We start from the raw sequence: 21054 nt of genomic DNA on the forward strand, positions 1-21054 counted from the left end.
AAGGCACAGGAGATTTCCAAACCCAGTAAGGAAGCCTTTCCCGAAATGGAAGAAAGAAAGGAGCAAACGAAAACACCGGTAGCCCGCCGGGGTCAGAGTCTGCTCCTTAGAGAAAGTACCCTGACCAGGTTCACCCGTGGGTGGGTGGCGAGCTAGCGGCATTCAGAAGAGCGAGGCCCGCAGTCTGTGCGGAAGACACCTGCACTCGGGCGTGTGTGGCGGCACGATTCACAAGCAGCTCAGATGTTAAACCAAGGAGAAGCCAGGGAGTTCCCGACGCCCCAGGTGTCCTCAGCCCACGACTGGCTGCTGTGAAAATGCGAAGCCCGGGTCCCGGTCTCAGAGCAGTTCAACCAGGAGGTGTGATGTACACCCCGGGGTTCCCAGGAGGATCAGGCTGAAGCTTGGACTTGGCCTCAAAGTGTCCCCTCGCCTGGCCACCCCCTTCCCCTTCCTGCTCCTCTACTCCTGGTGCCCCTCCACCCAGGGGCCAGACCTTAAACAGTCACCCGCAAGAGAATCCTGGTCCCAAAGAAGCCTTCTGGGGGACCCGTGCTGAGAGAGGTTGTGGGCATGGCCCGCTGGGGCTCTGCCCGACCCAGGGCTGGGAGATGCAACCTCCCAGCTCTGGGTCCCTGCAGGAAGTGTCGGCAAGAACAGGGCCAGTCCTCCAAAGGCCCAGGTGCAGGGAGCCCAGGCCAAGCAGCCTGTGGAAGAAGCCACATGCCGTGCCACCCCGGGAACACGACTGTAGGTCACGGCCCCTGCCACCTCCTCCTCCTCCTCCTCCTCCTCTCCCCGACATGGAGCAGGGCTCAGAGACACCTCAGACGCTGCTAGCAAAGTCCAAAGGGCATCGGTTGCTCCTCCAAAGCGCACCCCCGACCCCCAGCAGGCCGCGTTGTCCAGCCAGCCCCTGGGCCTCCCCGGGGTGCCCGGCACAAAAGTGCAGACACCCACCTGACTGGCAATATCAGCTTGAGGACGTTTCTGCCACTCTAAGGACCCGCAGGCCAGCTGGGCCTCCGGGCAGGACAGAGAGCCCCGGAATCCGACGCGGAGAGCTGGGTGTACGTCCCCACCAGGAGGCGGTCCCCACCTCCACGGCTCTCCCCTCGCGGGGAGCGGCAGCCAGCCGCAGGGCCTCAGAGAAGACACCAGGCTGGGCCCCCGCGGCACAGTGGGGGCACGTGCCCCGCGCGCGACTTAGCGAGGGCTGCGCGAGACTGCTGCGGCCGCCCTGTTGCCGGGTTCCTGGAGGGCTTCCTGGAAGCAGCGTCCACACCAAGCCCTTGGAAGGCCCAGGCGACGGAGGAGCCCGTCAGGCAGGGGCCGAGGTGGGGAGGAGCGAGTCAGGCAGGGGCCAAGGTGATGGGCCGGGCGGGGAGGAGCGTGTCACGCAGGGGCAGAGGACGGTGACAGGCCGGGGGCGGGAAGGAGCCGGTCAGGCAGGGGACCAGGACAGTGACGGGCCTGGCGGGGGAGGAGCGCCTCAGGCTGGGGCAGAGGAGACTGGGCTGGGTAGGGGTCAGGGTTACAGTTAGGGCGCCATTCACAATCGCAAAGATGTGGAAGCGCCCCGAGTGCCCATCGATCCACGGGTGCATCAATGAAATGTGGCGCGTGGACACCACGGAGTGCCGTTCAGCTATGAGGAACAGCGGTGAGAGGGCACCTCTCGTGTTCTCCCGGCCAGAGCTGGAACCCGTTCCAGTAAGCCAAGTGTCCCAAGAACGGACACAAGAGCGCCACGTGCGCGCGCTCGCCAGCAGATTGGTAGGAACCGATGGACACCTAAGTGGACACAGAGGAATCGCCTTCATCGGGTGGGTGTCGGGCGGGCGTGGGGAGGGGATGGGCGTGCACATCCATTAGGAATGGGGTGGGTGCGCACCAACCGGGGCATGGGCGCACTTGAAGCTCTGACCCGAGGGGGGAGGCGGGGACAGGGCGATGCAGCTGACCTTAACATTGGTACCCCCACCATACGCTGGGAGAAAATGAGAAATAAATGAATCAGAAAACGGGGGGGAGGGGGGCACGGGCAATACATGTCACCTCAATACGTGGACTCCCATGATCTGCTCGGAAAGAGAGAGAAAAGGAAATGTAATCATAGAGATAAGAGACACCTTTTCAGAAAATGAATCCGAAAAGAAAAGTAAAATGAGGCCTGTGGAGCAGGTCTGCGTGTGACTCCGGATCCCCCAACCTCCAGTGCCACCACCAAAGATTCCTACGTGTAGCCCGTAGAACCCCAAAAGCAACGGGACGAGTTCTGGTCACATACTCGCTCAAAATGACGTCCTGGAATTCTCCTGGAACTCCCTCCCCTCTCAGCCTCTCAAGGTTTCCTCCAGCGTGTCGGTTCCCACAGACCAGACCTTTGGTCTGACACCTGACAGTCCAGATGCCACGCATGCTGCCGCGTGGCGGCGGTGTCACGGCTCGGGACAAGAGGAGGCCCCACGGTGCGGGCTGGGGCGCCAGGCACCGCGACGGGCGCTGAGGGTGGGGGTGATCCCCCGGACCGCCGCCGCGCTCCCAGAAAGGGGACAGAACAAGAGGCAAAAAACAAAAAAAACAAAAGCCTACGGTGCCCGGTATTCCGGGGCGGTCTCCCATCCAAGTACTAACCAGGCCCGACCCTGCTTAGCTTCGGAGATCAGACGAGACCGGGCGCGTTCAGGCCGGCTTGGCCGGAGACGGTGGAGGGCGCCCCTGCCCCGCTCAAGAAGCCGAGCCTCTCTGCGCTTCCCCTCGCCGGCCGGGTCCGGCGGGCAACGCGGGACTGGGGAGAGGGGCGGGGCGGCGTGGGGGGCTGTCCACACACACACACACACACACACACACGCGCGCGCGCGCGCGAGATGGGCCTCCACGGGTGGACCCGCCAAGGTGGAGACCTTCCAGCCCCCCTCCTCTCCTCGCCTCGCCTCCTTCACCTACCCGCCCCCCACCCCCAGCGCGCCGCCGCTGCTGACTGCGCACGCGCGCGCGGGGCGCTCGACCTTTGCCCCCAGCCAGGGGCCGCCCTCCCCCACAAACCCTTTCAGCTGTGCCCCCCGCCCTGTGCGTGGGCTGCCGCCTATTCCCCAGGGCCAGGGTGGGGCACAGCGCATGGGGGAGGGGAGCGAGTGTAGGGGCGTCTCTCGGGATGTGTCCCATGGGTGGGGTGGGGTGGGGTGGGGTGGTTTGGGGGGCTCTGAAGAAATCAATCCCCTCCGTCTCCTCCCTCTGGAAAACCCCCAAGCCCTTGGAGAACTGCGGGCACCGCTACCGTGGGGGCCGGACCCTGCTCTGTGTCCTTCTCTGGCCCGGTCCAAGGGGCCTGGGCCTGGCCCGGGGTGGATCGGACCCCAACCACCCCGGGGTGTGGACTTGCTAAAAATCGGCGATGAGCTATTGGATTCGAGCTTCATCTGGGTCATTTCACTAATGAATGCACCGAAAAGAGTTTCCTAATACATCTGTGAGGGTGGCAACTGAAAGAGAAATTTAAAGCTGACAGAATAGGCGAGGAAAGGCACAGGAGATTTCCAAACCCAGTAAGGAAGCCTTTCCCGAAATGGAAGAAAGAAAGGAGCAAACGAAAACACCGGTAGCCCGCCGGGGTCAGAGTCTGCTCCTTAGAGAAAGTACCCTGACCAGGTTCACCCGTGGGTGGGTGGCGAGCTAGCGGCATTCAGAAGAGCGAGGCCCGCAGTCTGTGCGGAAGACACCTGCACTCGGGCGTGTGTGGCGGCACGATTCACAAGCAGCTCAGATGTTAAACCAAGGAGAAGCCAGGGAGTTCCCGACGCCCCAGGTGTCCTCAGCCCACGACTGGCTGCTGTGAAAATGCGAAGCCCGGGTCCCGGTCTCAGAGCAGTTCAACCAGGAGGTGTGATGTACACCCCGGGGTTCCCAGGAGGATCAGGCTGAAGCTTGGACTTGGCCTCAAAGTGTCCCCTCGCCTGGCCACCCCCTTCCCCTTCCTGCTCCTCTACTCCTGGTGCCCCTCCACCCAGGGGCCAGACCTTAAACAGTCACCCGCAAGAGAATCCTGGTCCCAAAGAAGCCTTCTGGGGGACCCGTGCTGAGAGAGGTTGTGGGCATGGCCCGCTGGGGCTCTGCCCGACCCAGGGCTGGGAGATGCAACCTCCCAGCTCTGGGTCCCTGCAGGAAGTGTCGGCAAGAACAGGGCCAGTCCTCCAAAGGCCCAGGTGCAGGGAGCCCAGGCCAAGCAGCCTGTGGAAGAAGCCACATGCCGTGCCACCCCGGGAACACGACTGTAGGTCACGGCCCCTGCCACCTCCTCCTCCTCCTCCTCCTCCTCTCCCCGACATGGAGCAGGGCTCAGAGACACCTCAGACGCTGCTAGCAAAGTCCAAAGGGCATCGGTTGCTCCTCCAAAGCGCACCCCCGACCCCCAGCAGGCCGCGTTGTCCAGCCAGCCCCTGGGCCTCCCCGGGGTGCCCGGCACAAAAGTGCAGACACCCACCTGACTGGCAATATCAGCTTGAGGACGTTTCTGCCACTCTAAGGACCCGCAGGCCAGCTGGGCCTCCGGGCAGGACAGAGAGCCCCGGAATCCGACGCGGAGAGCTGGGTGTACGTCCCCACCAGGAGGCGGTCCCCACCACCACGGCTCTCCCCTCGCGGGGAGCGGCAGCCAGCCGCAGGGCCTCAGAGAAGACACCAGGCTGGGCCCCCGCGGCACAGTGGGGGCACGTGCCCCGCGCGCGACTTAGCGAGGGCTGCGCGAGACTGCTGCGGCCGCCCTGTTGCCGGGTTCCTGGAGGGCTTCCTGGAAGCAGCGTCCACACCAAGCCCTTGGAAGGCCCAGGCGACGGAGGAGCCCGTCAGGCAGGGGCCGAGGTGGGGAGGAGCGAGTCAGGCAGGGGCCAAGGTGATGGGCCGGGCGGGGAGGAGCGTGTCACGCAGGGGCAGAGGACGGTGACAGGCCGGGGGCGGGAAGGAGCCGGTCAGGCAGGGGACCAGGACAGTGACGGGCCTGGCGGGGGAGGAGCGCCTCAGGCTGGGGCAGAGGAGACTGGGCTGGGTAGGGGTCAGGGTTACAGTTAGGGCGCCATTCACAATCGCAAAGATGTGGAAGCGCCCCGAGTGCCCATCGATCCACGGGTGCATCAATGAAATGTGGCGCGTGGACACCACGGAGTGCCGTTCAGCTATGAGGAACAGCGGTGAGAGGGCACCTCTCGTGTTCTCCCGGCCAGAGCTGGAACCCGTTCCAGTAAGCCAAGTGTCCCAAGAACGGACACAAGAGCGCCACGTGCGCGCGCTCGCCAGCAGATTGGTAGGAACCGATGGACACCTAAGTGGACACAGAGGAATCGCCTTCATCGGGTGGGTGTCGGGCGGGCGTGGGGAGGGGATGGGCGTGCACATCCATTAGGAATGGGGTGGGTGCGCACCAACCGGGGCATGGGCGCACTTGAAGCTCTGACCCGAGGGGGGAGGCGGGGACAGGGCGATGCAGCTGACCTTAACATTGGTACCCCCACCATACGCTGGGAGAAAATGAGAAATAAATGAATCAGAAAACGGGGGGGAGGGGGGCACGGGCAATACATGTCACCTCAATACGTGGACTCCCATGATCTGCTCGGAAAGAGAGAGAAAAGGAAATGTAATCATAGAGATAAGAGACACCTTTTCAGAAAATGAATCCGAAAAGAAAAGTAAAATGAGGCCTGTGGAGCAGGTCTGCGTGTGACTCCGGATCCCCCAACATCCAGTGCCACCACCAAAGATTCCTACGTGTAGCCCGTAGAACCCCAAAAGCAACGGGACGAGTTCTGGTCACATACTCGCTCAAAATGACGTCCTGGAATTCTCCTGGAACTCCCTCCCCTCTCAGCCTCTCAAGGTTTCCTCCAGCGTGTCGGTTCCCACAGACCAGACCTTTGGTCTGACACCTGACAGTCCAGATGCCACGCATGCTGCCGCGTGGCGGCGGTGTCACGGCTCGGGACAAGAGGAGGCCCCACGGTGCGGGCTGGGGCGCCAGGCACCGCGACGGGCGCTGAGGGTGGGGGTGATCCCCCGGACCGCCGCCGCGCTCCCAGAAAGGGGACAGAACAAGAGGCAAAAAACAAAAAAAACAAAAGCCTACGGCGCCCGGTATTCCCGGGCGGTCTCCCATCCAAGTACTAACCAGGCCCGACCCTGCTTAGCTTCGGAGATCAGACGAGACCGGGCGCGTTCAGGCCGGCTTGGCCGGAGACGGTGGAGGGCGCCCCTGCCCCGCTCAAGAAGCCGAGCCTCTCTGCGCTTCCCCTCGCCGGCCGGGTCCGGCGGGCAACGCGGGACTGGGGAGAGGGGCGGGGCGGCGTGGGGGGCTGTCCACACACACACACACACACACACACACGCGCGCGCGCGCGCGAGATGGGCCTCCACGGGTGGACCCGCCAAGGTGGAGACCTTCCAGCCCCCCTCCTCTCCTCGCCTCGCCTCCTTCACCTACCCGCCCCCCACCCCCAGCGCGCCGCCGCTGCTGACTGCGCACGCGCGCGCGGGGCGCTCGACCTTTGCCCCCAGCCAGGGGCCGCCCTCCCCCACAAACCCTTTCAGCTGTGCCCCCCGCCCTGTGCGTGGGCTGCCGCCTATTCCCCAGGGCCAGGACTGGGGCACAGCGCATGGGGGAGGGGAGCGAGTGTAGGGGCGTCTCTCGGGATGTGTCCCATGGGTGGGGTGGGGTGGGGTGGGGTGGTTTGGGGGGCTCTGAAGAAATCAATCCCCTCCGTCTCCTCCCTCTGGAAAACCCCCAAGCCCTTGGAGAACTGCGGGCACCGCTACCGTGGGGGCCGGACCCTGCTCTGTGTCCTTCTCTGGCCCGGTCCAAGGGGCCTGGGCCTGGCCCGGGGTGGATTGGACCCCAACCACCCCGGGGTGTGGACTTGCTAAAAATGGGCGATGAGCTATTGGATTCGAGCTTCATCTGGGTCATTTCACTAATGAATGCACCGAAAAGAGTTTCCTAATACATCTGTGAGGGTGGCAACTGAAAGAGAAATTTAAAGCTGACAGAATAGGCGAGGAAAGGCACAGGAGATTTCCAAACCCAGTAAGGAAGCCTTTCCCGAAATGGAAGAAAGAAAGGAGCAAATGAAAACACCGGTAGCCCGCCGGGGTCAGAGTCTGCTCCTTAGAGAAAGTACCCTGACCAGGTTCACCCGTGGGTGGGTGGCGAGCTAGCGGCATTCAGAAGAGCGAGGCCCACAGTCTGTGCAGAAGACACCTGCACTCGGGCGTGTGTGGCGGCTCGATTCACAAGCAGCTCAGATGTTAAACCAAGGAGAAGCCAGGGAGTTCCCAACGCCCCAGGTGTCCTCAGCCCACGACTGGCTGCTGTGAAAATGCGAAGCCCGGGTCCCGGTCTCAGAGCAGGACAACCAGGAGGTGTGATGTACACCCCGGGGTTCCCAGGAGGATCAGGCTGAAGCTTGGACTTGGCCTCAAAGTGTCCCCTCGCCTGGCCACCCCCTTCCCCTTCCTGCTCCTCTACTCCTGGTGCCCCTCCACCCAGGGGCCAGACCTTAAACAGTCACCCGCAAGAGAATCCTGGTCCCAAAGAAGCCTTCTGGGGGACCCGTGCTGAGAGAGGTTGTGGGCATGGCCCGCTGGGGCTCTGCCCGACCCAGGGCTGGGAGATGCAACCTCCCAGCTCTGGGTCCCTGCAGGAAGTGTCGGCAAGAACAGGGCCAGTCCTCCAAAGGCCCAGGTGCAGGGAGCCCAGGCCAAGCAGCCTGTGGAAGAAGCCACATGCCGTGCCACCCCGGGAACACGACTGTAGGTCACGGCCCCTGCCACCACCTCCTTCTCCTCCTCCTCCTCCTCCTCCTCCTCCTCCTCCTCTCCCCGACATGGAGCAGGGCTCAGAGACACCTCAGACGCTGCTAGCAAAGTCCAAAGGGCATCGGTTGCTCCTCCAAAGCGCACCCCCGACCCCCAGCAGGCCGCGTTGTCCAGCCAGCCCCTGGGCCTCCCCGGGGTGCCCGGCACAAAAGTGCAGACACCCACCTGACTGGCAATATCAGCTTGAGGACGTTTCTGCCACTCTAAGGACCCGCAGGCCAGCTGGGCCTCCGGGCAGGACAGAGAGCCCCGGAATCCGACGCGGAGAGCTGGGTGTACGTCCCCACCAGGAGGCGGTCCCCACCTCCACGGCTCTCCCCTTGCGGGGAGCGGCAGCCGCAGGGCCTCAGAGAAGACACCAGGCTGGGCCCCCGCGGCACAGTGGGGGCACGTGCCCCGCGCGCGACTTAGCGAGGGCTGCGCGAGACTGCTGCGGCCGCCCTGCTGCCGGGTTCCTGGAGGGCTTCCTGGAAGCAGCGTCCACACCAAGCCCTTGGAAGGCCCAGGCGACGGAGGAGCCCGTCAGGCAGGGGCCGAGGTGGGGAGGAGCGAGTCAGGCAGGGGCCAAGGTGATGGGCCGGGCGGGGAGGAGCGTGTCACGCAGGGGCAGAGGACGGTGACAGGCCGGGCGGGAAGGAGCCGGTCAGGCAGGGGACCAGGACAGTGACGGGCCTGGCGGGGGAGGAGCGCCTCAGGCTGGGGCAGAGGAGACTGGGCTGGGTAGGGGTCAGGGTTACAGTTAGGGCGCCATTCACAATCGCAAAGATGTGGAAGCGCCCCGAGTGCCCATCGATCCACGGGTGCATTAATGAAATGTGGCGCGTGGACACCACGGAGTGCCGTTCAGCTATGAGGAACAGCGGTGAGAGGGGAGGGCACCTCTCGTGTTCTCCCGGCCAGAGCTGGAACCCGTTCCAGTAAGCCAAGTGTCCCAAGAACGGACACAAGAGCGCCACGTGCGCGCGCTCGCCAGCAGATTGGTAGGAACCGATGGACACCTAAGTGGACACAGAGGAATCGCCTTCATCGGGTGGGTGTCGGGCGGGCGTGGGGAGGGGATGGGCGTGCACATCCATTAGGAATGGGGTGGGTGCGCACCAACCGGGGCATGGGCGCACTTGAAGCTCTGACCCGAGGGGGGAGGCGGGGACAGGGCGATGCAGCTGACCTTAACATTGGTACCCCCACCATACGCTGGGAGAAAATGAGAAATAAATGAATCAGAAAACGGGGGGGAGGGGGGCACGGGCAATACATGTCACCTCAATACGTGGACTCCCATGATCTGCTCGGAAAGAGAGAGAAAAGGAAATGTAATCATAGAGATAAGAGACACCTTTTCAGAAAATGAATCCGAAAAGAAAAGTAAAATGAGGCCTGTGGAGCAGGTCTGCGTGTGACTCCGGATCCCCCAACCTCCAGTGCCACCACCAAAGATTCCTACGTGTAGCCCGTAGAACCCCAAAAGCAACGGGACGAGTTCTGGTCACATACTCGCTCAAAATGACGTCCTGGAATTCTCCTGGAACTCCCTCCCCTCTCAGCCTCTCAAGGTTTCCTCCAGCGTGTCGGTTCCCACAGACCAGACCTTTGGTCTGACACCTGACAGTCCAGATGCCACGCATGCTGCCGCGTGGCGGCGGTGTCACGGCTCGGGACAAGAGGAGGCCCCACGGTGCGGGCTGGGGCGCCAGGCACCGCGACGGGCGCTGAGGGTGGGGGTGATCCCCCGGACCGCCGCCGCGCTCCCAGAAAGGGGACAGAACAAGAGGCAAAAAACAAAAAAAACAAAAGCCTACGGCGCCCGGTATTCCCGGGCGGTCTCCCATCCAAGTACTAACCAGGCCCGACCCTGCTTAGCTTCGGAGATCAGACGAGACCGGGCGCGTTCAGGCCGGCTTGGCCGGAGACGGTGGAGGGCGCCCCTGCCCCGCTCAAGAAGCCGAGCCTCTCTGCGCTTCCCCTCGCCGGCCGGGTCCGGCGGGCAACGCGGGACTGGGGAGAGGGGCGGGGCGGCGTGGGGGGCTGTCCACACACACACACACACACACACACACACACGCGCGCGCGCGCGCGCGCGCGAGATGGGCCTCCACGGGTGGACACGCCAAGGTGGAGACCTTCCAGCCCCCCTCCTCTCCTCGCCTCGCCTCCTTCACCTACCCGCCCCCCACCCCCAGCGCGCCGCCGCTGCTGACTGCGCACGCGCGCGCGGGGCGCTCGACCTTTGCCCCCAGCCAGGGGCCGCCCTCCCCCACAAACCCTTTCAGCTGTGCCCCCCGCCCTGTGCGTGGGCTGCCGCCTATTCCCCAGGGCCAGGGTGGGGCACAGCGCATGGGGGAGGGGAGCGAGTGTAGGGGCGTCTCTCGGGATGTGTCCCATGGGTGGGGTGGGGTGGGGTGGGGTGGTTTGGGGGGCTCTGAAGAAATCAATCCCCTCCGTCTCCTCCCTCTGGAAAACCCCCAAGCCCTTGGAGAACTGCGGGCACCGCTACCGTGGGGGCCGGACCCTGCTCTGTGTCCTTCTCTGGCCCGGTCCAAGGGGCCTGGGCCTGGCCCGGGGTGGATCGGACCCCAACCACCCCGGGGTGTGGACTTGCTAAAAATCGGCGATGAGCTATTGGATTCGAGCTTCATCTGGGTCATTTCACTAATGAATGCACCGAAAAGAGTTTCCTAATACATCTGTGAGGGTGGCAACTGAAAGAGAAATTTAAAGCTGACAGAATAGGCGAGGAAAGGCACAGGAGATTTCCAAACCCAGTAAGGAAGCCTTTCTCGAAATGGAAGAAAGAAAGGAGCAAACGAAAACACCGGTAGCCCGCCGGGGTCAGAGTCTGCTCCTTAGAGAAAGTACCCTGACCAGGTTCACCCGTGGGTGGGTGGCGAGCTAGCGGCATTCAGAAGAGCGAGGCCCGCAGTCTGTGCGGAAGACACCTGCACTCGGGCGTGTGTGGCGGCACGATTCACAAGCAGCTCAGATGTTAAACCAAGGAGAAGCCAGGGAGTTCCCGACGCCCCAGGTGTCCTCAGCCCACGACTGGCTGCTGTGAAAATGCGAAGCCCGGGTCCCGGTCTCAGAGCAGTTCAACCAGGAGGTGTGATGTACACCCCGGGGTTCCCAGGAGGATCAGGCTGAAGCTTGGACTTGGCCTCAAAGTGTCCCCTCGCCTGGCCACCCCCTTCCCCTTCCTGCTCCTCTACTCCTGGTGCCCCTCCACCCAGGGGCCAGACCTTAAACAGTCACCCGCAAGAGAATCCTGGTCCCAAAGAAGCCTTCTGGGGGACCCGTGCTGAGAGAGGTTGTGGGCATGGCCCGCTGGGGCTCTGCCCGACCCAGGGCTGGGAGATGCAACCTCCCAGCTCTGGGTCCCTGCAGGAAGTGTCGGCAAGAACAGGGCCAGTCCTCCAAAGGCCCAGGTGCAGGGAGCCCAGGCCAAGCAGCCTGTGGAAGAAGCCACATGCCGTGCCACCCCGGGAACACGACTGTAGGTCACGGCCCCTGCCACCTCCTCCTCCTCCTCCTCCTCCTCTCCCCGACATGGAGCAGGGCTCAGAGACACCTCAGACGCTGCTAGCAAAGTCCAAAGGGCATCGGTTGCTCCTCCAAAGCGCACCCCCGACCCCCAGCAGGCCGCGTTGTCCAGCCAGCCCCTGGGCCTCCCCGGGGTGCCCGGCACAAAAGTGCAGACACCCACCTGACTGGCAATATCAGCTTGAGGACGTTTCTGCCACTCTAAGGACCCGCAGGCCAGCTGGGCCTCCGGGCAGGACAGAGAGCCCCGGAATCCGACGCGGAGAGCTGGGTGTACGTCCCCACCAGGAGGCGGTCCCCACCTCCACGGCTCTCCCCTCGCGGGGAGCGGCAGCCAGCCGCAGGGCCTCAGAGAAGACACCAGGCTGGGCCCCCGCGGCACAGTGGGGGCACGTGCCCCGCGCGCGACTTAGCGAGGGCTGCGCGAGACTGCTGCGGCCGCCCTGTTGCCGGGTTCCTGGAGGGCTTCCTGGAAGCAGCGTCCACACCAAGCCCTTGGAAGGCCCAGGCGACGGAGGAGCCCGTCAGGCAGGGGCCGAGGTGGGGAGGAGCGAGTCAGGCAGGGGCCAAGGTGATGGGCCGGGCGGGGAGGAGCGTGTCACGCAGGGGCAGAGGACGGTGACAGGCCGGGGGCGGGAAGGAGCCGGTCAGGCAGGGGACCAGGACAGTGACGGGCCTGGCGGGGGAGGAGCGCCTCAGGCTGGGGCAGAGGAGACTGGGCTGGGTAGGGGTCAGGGTTACAGTTAGGGCGCCATTCACAATCGCAAAGATGTGGAAGCGCCCCGAGTGCCCATCGATCCACGGGTGCATCAATGAAATGTGGCGCGTGGACACCACGGAGTGCCGTTCAGCTATGAGGAACAGCGGTGAGAGGGCACCTCTCGTGTTCTCCCGGCCAGAGCTGGAACCCGTTCCAGTAAGCCAAGTGTCCCAAGAACGGACACAAGAGCGCCACGTGCGCGCGCTCGCCAGCAGATTGGTAGGAACCGATGGACACCTAAGTGGACACAGAGGAATCGCCTTCATCGGGTGGGTGTCGGGCGGGCGTGGGGAGGGGATGGGCGTGCACATCCATTAGGAATGGGGTGGGTGCGCACCAACCGGGGCATGGGCGCACTTGAAGCTCTGACCCGAGGGGGGAGGCGGGGACAGGGCGATGCAGCTGACCTTAACATTGGTACCCCCACCATACGCTGGGAGAAAATGAGAAATAAATGAATCAGAAAACGGGGGGGAGGGGGGCACGGGCAATACATGTCACCTCAATACGTGGACTCCCATGATCTGCTCGGAAAGAGAGAGAAAAGGAAATGTAATCATAGAGATAAGAGACACCTTTTCAGAAAATGAATCCGAAAAGAAAAGTAAAATGAGGCCTGTGGAGCAGGTCTGCGTGTGACTCCGGATCCCCCAACATCCAGTGCCACCACCAAAGATTCCTACGTGTAGCCCGTAGAACCCCAAAAGCAACGGGACGAGTTCTGGTCACATACTCGCTCAAAATGACGTCCTGGAATTCTCCTGGAACTCCCTCCCCTCTCAGCCTCTCAAGGTTTCCTCCAGCGTGTCGGTTCCCACAGACCAGACCTTTGGTCTGACACCTGACAGTCCAGATGCCACGCATGCTGCCGCGTGGCGGCGGTGTCACGGCTCGGGACAAGAGGAGGCCCCACGGTGCGGGCTGGGGCGCCAGGCACCGCGACGGGCGCTGAGGGTGGGGGTGATCCCCCGGACCGCCGCCGCGCTCCCAGAAAGGGGACAGAACAAGAGGCAAAAAACAAAAAAAACAAAAGCCTACGGCGCCCGGTATTCCCGGGCGGTCTCCCATCCAAGTACTAACCAGGCCCGACCCTGCTTAGCTTCGGAGATCAGACGAGACCGGGCGCGTTCAGGCCGGCTTGGCCGGAGACGGTGGAGGGCGCCCCTGCCCCGCTCAAGAAGCCGAGCCTCTCTGCGCTTCCCCTCGCCGGCCGGGTCCGGCGGGCAACGCGGGACTGGGGAGAGGGGCGGGGCGGCGTGGGGGGCTGTCCACACACACACACACACACACACACACACACACGCGCGCGCGCGCGCGCGAGATGGGCCTCCACGGGTGGACCCGCCAAGGTGGAGACCTTCCAGCCCCCCTCCTCTCCTCGCCTCGCCTCCTTCACCTACCCGCCCCCCACCCCCAGCGCGCCGCCGCTGCTGACTGCGCACGCGCGCGCGGGGCGCTCGACCTTTGCCCCCAGCCAGGGGCCGCCCTCCCCCACAAACCCTTTCAGCTGTGCCCCCCGCCCTGTGCGTGGGCTGCCGCCTATTCCCCAGGGCCAGGGTGGGGCACAGCGCATGGGGGAGGGGAGCGAGTGTAGGGGCGTCTCTCGGGATGTGTCCCATGGGTGGGGTGGGGTGGGGTGGGGTGGTTTGGGGGGCTCTGAAGAAATCAATCCCCTCCGTCTCCTCCCTCTGGAAAACCCCCAAGCCCTTGGAGAACTGCGGGCACCGCTACCGTGGGGGCCGGACCCTGCTCTGTGTCCTTCTCTGGCCCGGTCCAAGGGGCCTGGGCCTGGCCCGGGGTGGATCGGACCCCAACCACCCCGGGGTGTGGACTTGCTAAAAATCGGCGATGAGCTATTGGATTCGAGCTTCATCTGGGTCATTTCACTAATGAATGCACCGAAAAGAGTTTCCTAATACATCTGTGAGGGTGGCAACTGAAAGAGAAATTTAAAGCTGACAGAATAGGCGAGGAAAGGCACAGGAGATTTCCAAACCCAGTAAGGAAGCCTTTCCCGAAATGGAAGAAAGAAAGGAGCAAACGAAAACACCGGTAGCCCGCCGGGGTCAGAGTCTGCTCCTTAGAGAAAGTACCCTGACCAGGTTCACCCGTGGGTGGGTGGCGAGCTAGCGGCATTCAGAAGAGCGAGGCCCGCAGTCTGTGCGGAAGACACCTGCACTCGGGCGTGTGTGGCGGCACGATTCACAAGCAGCTCAGATGTTAAACCAAGGAGAAGCCAGGGAGTTCCCGACGCCCCAGGTGTCCTCAGCCCACGACTGGCTGCTGTGAAAATGCGAAGCCCGGGTCCCGGTCTCAGAGCAGTTCAACCAGGAGGTGTGATGTACACCCCGGGGTTCCCAGGAGGATCAGGCTGAAGCTTGGACTTGGCCTCAAAGTGTCCCCTCGCCTGGCCACCCCCTTCCCCTTCCTGCTCCTCTACTCCTGGTGCCCCTCCACCCAGGGGCCAGACCTTAAACAGTCACCCGCAAGAGAATCCTGGTCCCAAAGAAGCCTTCTGGGGGACCCGTGCTGAGAGAGGTTGTGGGCATGGCCCGCTGGGGCTCTGCCCGACCCAGGGCTGGGAGATGCAACCTCCCAGCTCTGGGTCCCTGCAGGAAGTGTCGGCAAGAACAGGGCCAGTCCTCCAAAGGCCCAGGTGCAGGGAGCCCAGGCCAAGCAGCCTGTGGAAGAAGCCACATGCCGTGCCACCCCGGGAACACGACTGTAGGTCACGGCCCCTGCCACCTCCTCCTCCTCCTCCTCCTCCTCTCCCCGACATGGAGCAGGGCTCAGAGACACCTCAGACGCTGCTAGCAAAGTCCAAAGGGCATCGGTTGCTCCTCCAAAGCGCACCCCCGACCCCCAGCAGGCCGCGTTGTCCAGCCAGCCCCTGGGCCTCCCCGGGGTGCCCGGCACAAAAGTGCAGACACCCACCTGACTGGCAATATCAGCTTGAGGACGTTTCTGCCACTCTAAGGACCCGCAGGCCAGCTGGGCCTCCGGGCAGGACAGAGAGCCCCGGAATCCGACGCGGAGAGCTGGGTGTACGTCCCCACCAGGAGGCGGTCCCCACCTCCACGGCTCTCCCCTTGCGGGGAGCGGCAGCCGCAGGGCCTCAGAGAAGACACCAGGCTGGGCCCCCGCGGCACAGTGGGGGCACGTGCCCCGCGCGCGACTTAGCGAGGGCTGCGCGAGACTGCTGCGGCCGCCCTGCTGCCGGGTTCCTGGAGGGCTTCCTGGAAGCAGCGTCCACACCAAGCCCTTGGAAGGCCCAGGCGACGGAGGAGCCCGTCAGGCAGGGGCCGAGGTGGGGAGGAGCGAGTCAGGCAGGGGCCAAGGTGATGGGCCGGGCGGGGAGGAGCGTGTCACGCAGGGGCAGAGGACGGTGACAGGCCGGGCGGGAAGGAGCCGGTCAGGCAGGGGACCAGGACAGTGACGGGCCTGGCGGGGGAGGAGCGCCTCAGGCTGGGGCAGAGGAGACTGGGCTGGGTAGGGGTCAGGGTTACAGTTAGGGCGCCATTCACAATCGCAAAGATGTGGAAGCGCCCCGAGTGCCCATCGATCCACGGGTGCATTAATGAAATGTGGCGCGTGGACACCACGGAGTGCCGTTCAGCTATGAGGAACAGCGGTGAGAGGGGAGGGCACCTCTCGTGTTCTCCCGGCCAGAGCTGGAACCCGTTCCAGTAAGCCAAGTGTCCCAAGAACGGACACAAGAGCGCCACGTGCGCGCGCTCGCCAGCAGATTGGTAGGAACCGATGGACACCTAAGTGGACACAGAGGAATCGCCTTCATCGGGTGGGTGTCGGGCGGGCGTGGGGAGGGGATGGGCGTGCACATCCATTAGGAATGGGGTGGGTGCGCACCAACCGGGGCATGGGCGCACTTGAAGCTCTGACCCGAGGGGGGAGGCGGGGACAGGGCGATGCAGCTGACCTTAACATTGGTACCCCCACCATACGCTGGGAGAAAATGAGAAATAAATGAATCAGAAAACGGGGGGGAGGGGGGCACGGGCAATACATGTCACCTCAATACGTGGACTCCCATGATCTGCTCGGAAAGAGAGAGAAAAGGAAATGTAATCATAGAGATAAGAGACACCTTTTCAGAAAATGAATCCGAAAAGAAAAGTAAAATGAGGCCTGTGGAGCAGGTCTGCGTGTGACTCCGGATCCCCCAACATCCAGTGCCACCACCAAAGATTCCTACGTGTAGCCCGTAGAACCCCAAAAGCAACGGGACGAGTTCTGGTCACATACTCGCTCAAAATGACGTCCTGGAATTCTCCTGGAACTCCCTCCCCTCTCAGCCTCTCAAGGTTTCCTCCAGCGTGTCGGTTCCCACAGACCAGACCTTTGGTCTGACACCTGACAGTCCAGATGCCACGCATGCTGCCGCGTGGCGGCGGTGTCACGGCTCGGGACAAGAGGAGGCCCCACGGTGCGGGCTGGGGCGCCAGGCACCGCGACGGGCGCTGAGGGTGGGGGTGATCCCCCGGACCGCCGCCGCGCTCCCACAAAGGGGACAGAACAAGAGGCAAAAAACAAAAAAAACAAAAGCCTACGGCGCCCGGTATTCCCGGGCGGTCTCCCATCCAAGTACTAACCAGGCCCGACCCTGCTTAGCTTCGGAGATCAGACGAGACCGGGCGCGTTCAGGCCGGCTTGGCCGGAGGCGGTGGAGGGCGCCCCTGCCCCGCTCAAGAAGCCGAGCCTCTCTGCGCTTCCCCTCGCCGGCCGGGTCCGGCGGGCAACGCGGGACTGGGGAGAGGGGCGGGGCGGCGTGGGGGGCTGTCCACATACACACACACACACACACGCGCGCGCGCGCGCGCGCGCGAGATGGGCCTCCACGGGTGGACCCGCCAAGGTGGAGACCTTCCAGCCCCCCTCCTCTCCTCGCCTCGCCTCCTTCACCTACCCGCCCCCCACCCCCAGCGCGCCGCCGCTGCTGACTGCGCACGCGCGCGCGCGCGCGCGCGCGCGCGGGGCTCTCGACCTTTGCCCCCAGCCAGGGGCCGCCCTCCCCCACAAACCCTTTCAGCTGTGCCCCCCGCCCTGTGCGTGGGCTGCCGCCTATTCCCCAGGGCCAGGGTGGGGCACAGCGCATGGGGGAGGGGAGCGAGTGTAGGGGCGTCTCTCGGGATGTGTCCCATGGGTGGGGTGGGGTGGGGTGGGGTGGTTTGGGGGGCTCTGAAGAAATCAATCCCCTCCGTCTCCTCCCTCTGGAAAACCCCCAAGCCCTTGGAGAACTGCGGGCACCGCTACCGTGGGGGCCGGACCCTGCTCTGTGTCCTTCTCTGGCCCGGTCCAAGGGGCCTGGGCCTGGCCCGGGGTGGATCGGACCCCAACCACCCCGGGGTGTGGACTTGCTAAAAATCGGCGATGAGCTATTGGATTCGAGCTTCATCTGGGTCATTTCACTAATGAATGCACCGAAAAGAGTTTCCTAATACATCTGTGAGGGTGGCAACTGAAAGAGAAATTTAAAGCTGACAGAATAGGCGAGGAAAGGCACAGGAGATTTCCAAACCCAGTAAGGAAGCCTTTCCCGAAATGGAAGAAAGAAAGGAGCAAACGAAAACACCGGTAGCCCGCCGGGGTCAGAGTCTGCTCCTTAGAGAAAGTACCCTGACCAGGTTCACCCGTGGGTGGGTGGCGAGCTAGCGGCATTCAGAAGAGCGAGGCCCGCAGTCTGTGCGGAAGACACCTGCACTCGGGCGTGTGTGGCGGCTCGATTCACAAGCAGCTCAGATGTTAAACCAAGGAGAAGCCAGGGAGTTCCCGACGCCCCAGGTGTCCTCAGCCCACGACTGGCTGCTGTGAAAATGCGAAGCCCGGGTCCCGGTCTCAGAGCAGGACAACCAGGAGGTGTGATGTACACCCCGGGGTTCCCAGGAGGATCAGGCTGAAGCTTGGACTTGGCCTCAAAGTGTCCCCTCGCCTGGCCACCCCCTTCCCCTTCCTGCTCCTCTACTCCTGGTGCCCCTCCACCCAGGGGCCAGACCTTAAACAGTCACCCGCAAGAGAATCCTGGTCCCAAAGAAGCCTTCTGGGGGACCCGTGCTGAGAGAGGTTGTGGGCATGGCCCGCTGGGGCTCTGCCCGACCCAGGGCTGGGAGATGCAACCTCCCAGCTCTGGGTCCCTGCAGGAAGTGTCGGCAAGAACAGGGCCAGTCCTCCAAAGGCCCAGGTGCAGGGAGCCCAGGCCAAGCAGCCTGTGGAAGAAGCCACATGCCGTGCCACCCCGGGAACACGACTGTAGGTCACGGCCCCTGCCACCTCCTCCTCCTCCTCCTCCTCCTCTCCCCGACATGGAGCAGGGCTCAGAGACACCTCAGACGCTGCTAGCAAAGTCCAAAGGGCATCGGTTGCTCCTCCAAAGCGCACCCCCGACCCCCAGCAGGCCGCGTTGTCCAGCCAGCCCCTGGGCCTCCCCGGGGTGCCCGGCACAAAAGTGCAGACACCCACCTGACTGGCAATATCAGCTTGAGGACGTTTCTGCCACTCTAAGGACCCGCAGGCCAGCTGGGCCTCCGGGCAGGACAGAGAGCCCCGGAATCCGACGCGGAGAGCTGGGTGTACGTCCCCACCAGGAGGCGGTCCCCACCTCCACGGCTCTCCCCTTGCGGGGAGCGGCAGCCGCAGGGCCTCAGAGAAGACACCAGGCTGGGCCCCCGCGGCACAGTGGGGGCACGTGCCCCGCGCGCGACTTAGCGAGGGCTGCGCGAGACTGCTGCGGCCGCCCTGCTGCCGGGTTCCTGGAGGGCTTCCTGGAAGCAGCGTCCACACCAAGCCCTTGGAAGGCCCAGGCGACGGAGGAGCCCGTCAGGCAGGGGCCGAGGTGGGGAGGAGCGAGTCAGGCAGGGGCCAAGGTGATGGGCCGGGCGGGGAGGAGCGTGTCACGCAGGGGCAGAGGACGGTGACAGGCCGGGCGGGAAGGAGCCGGTCAGGCAGGGGACCAGGACAGTGACGGGCCTGGCGGGGGAGGAGCGCCTCAGGCTGGGGCAGAGGAGACTGGGCTGGGTAGGAGTCAGGGTTACAGTTAGGGCGCCATTCACAATCGCAAAGATGTGGAAGCGCCCCGAGTGCCCATCGATCCACGGGTGCATCAATGAAATGTGGCGCGTGGACACCACGGAGTGCCGTTCAGCTATGAGGAACAGCGGTGAGAGGGCACCTCTCGTGTTCTCCCGGCCAGAGCTGGAACCCGTTCCAGTAAGCCAAGTGTCCCAAGAACGGACACAAGAGCGCCACGTGCGCGCGCTCGCCAGCAGATTGGTAGGAACCGATGGACACCTAAGTGGACACAGAGGAATCGCCTTCATCGGGTGGGTGTCGGGCGGGCGTGGGGAGGGGATGGGCGTGCACATCCATTAGGAATGGGGTGGGTGCGCACCAACCGGGGCATGGGCGCACTTGAAGCTCTGACCCGAGGGGGGAGGCGGGGACAGGGCGATGCAGCTGACCTTAACATTGGTACCCCCACCATACGCTGGGAGAAAATGAGAAATAAATGAATCAGAAAACGGGGGGGAGGGGGGCACGGGCAATACATGTCACCTCAATACGTGGACTCCCATGATCTGCTCGGAAAGAGAGAGAAAAGGAAATGTAATCATAGAGATAAGAGACACCTTTTCAGAAAATGAATCCGAAAAGAAAAGTAAAATGAGGCCTGTGGAGCAGGTCTGCGTGTGACTCCGGATCCCCCAACATCCAGTGCCACCACCAAAGATTCCTACGTGTAGCCCGTAGAACCCCAAAAGCAACGGGACGAGTTCTGGTCACATACTCGCTCAAAATGACGTCCTGGAATTCTCCTGGAACTCCCTCCCCTCTCAGCCTCTCAAGGTTTCCTCCAGCGTGTCGGTTCCCACAGACCAGACCTTTGGTCTGACACCTGACAGTCCAGATGCCACGCATGCTGCCGCGTGGCGGCGGTGTCACGGCTCGGGACAAGAGGAGGCCCCACGGTGCGGGCTGGGGCGCCAGGCACCGCGACGGGCGCTGAGGGTGGGGGTGATCCCCCGGACCGCCGCCGCGCTCCCAGAAAGGGGACAGAACAAGAGGCAAAAAACAAAAAAAACAAAAGCCTACGGCACCCGGTATTCCCGGGCGGGCACCCATCCAAGTACTAACCAGGCCCCACCCTGCTTAGCTTCGGAGATCAGACGAGACCGGGCGCGTTCAGGCCGGCTTGGCCGGAGACGGTGGAGGGCGCCCCTGCCCCGCTCAAGAAGCCGAGCCTCTCTGCGCTTCCCCTCGCCGGCCGGGTCCGGCGGGCTCCGCGGGACTGGGGAGAGGGGCGGGGCGGCGTGGGGGCTGTCCACACACACACACACACACACACACACACGCGTGCGCGCGCGCGCGAGATGGGCCTCCACGGGTGGACCCGCCAAGGTGGAGACCTTCCAGCCCCCCTCCTCTCCTCGCCTCGCCTCCTTCACCTACCCGCCCCCCACCCCCAGCGCGCCGCCGCTGCTGACTGCGCACGCGCGCGCGGGGCGCTCGACCTTTGCCCCCAGCCAGGGGCCGCCCTCCCCCACAAACCCTTTCAGCTGTGCCCCCCGCCCTGTGCGTGGGCTGCCGCCTATTCCCCAGGGCCAGGGCTGGGGCACAGCGCATGGGGGAGGGGAGCGAGTGTAGGGGCGTCTCTCGGGATGTGTCCCATGGGTGGGGTGGGGTGGGGTGGGGTGGGGTGGGGTGGGGTGGTTTGGGGGGCTCTGAAGAAATCAATCCCCTCTGTCTCCTCCCTCTGGAAAACCCCCAAGCCCTTGGAGAACTGCGGGCACCGCTACCGTGGGGGCCGGACCCTGCTCTGTGTCCTTCTCTGGCCCGGTCCAAGGGGCCTGGGCCTGGCCCGGGGTGGATTGGACCCCAACCACCCC

The 21054-nt window shown here is 64.0% G+C and overlaps 6 pseudogenes; all 6 read right to left on the reverse strand.

Moving 5' to 3' along the window:
• Positions 1-2588: 2588 nt before the first annotated feature.
• LOC142862945 (uncharacterized) lies at positions 2589-2707 on the reverse strand (annotated as a pseudogene).
• Positions 2708-6111: 3404 nt separating this feature from the next.
• On the reverse strand, positions 6112-6230 carry LOC142862841 (uncharacterized; annotated as a pseudogene).
• Positions 6231-9655: 3425 nt separating this feature from the next.
• On the reverse strand, positions 9656-9774 carry LOC142862842 (uncharacterized; annotated as a pseudogene).
• A 3414-nt stretch (positions 9775-13188) lies between these two features.
• LOC142862843 (uncharacterized) lies at positions 13189-13307 on the reverse strand (annotated as a pseudogene).
• Positions 13308-16718: 3411 nt separating this feature from the next.
• On the reverse strand, positions 16719-16837 carry LOC142862831 (uncharacterized; annotated as a pseudogene).
• A 3416-nt stretch (positions 16838-20253) lies between these two features.
• LOC142862849 (uncharacterized) lies at positions 20254-20372 on the reverse strand (annotated as a pseudogene).
• Positions 20373-21054: the final 682 nt, after the last annotated feature.

This window comes from Microcebus murinus, chromosome 20 (genome assembly GCF_040939455.1).
Source record: "Microcebus murinus isolate Inina chromosome 20, M.murinus_Inina_mat1.0, whole genome shotgun sequence".
Lineage (NCBI taxonomy): Eukaryota > Metazoa > Chordata > Mammalia > Primates > Cheirogaleidae > Microcebus > Microcebus murinus.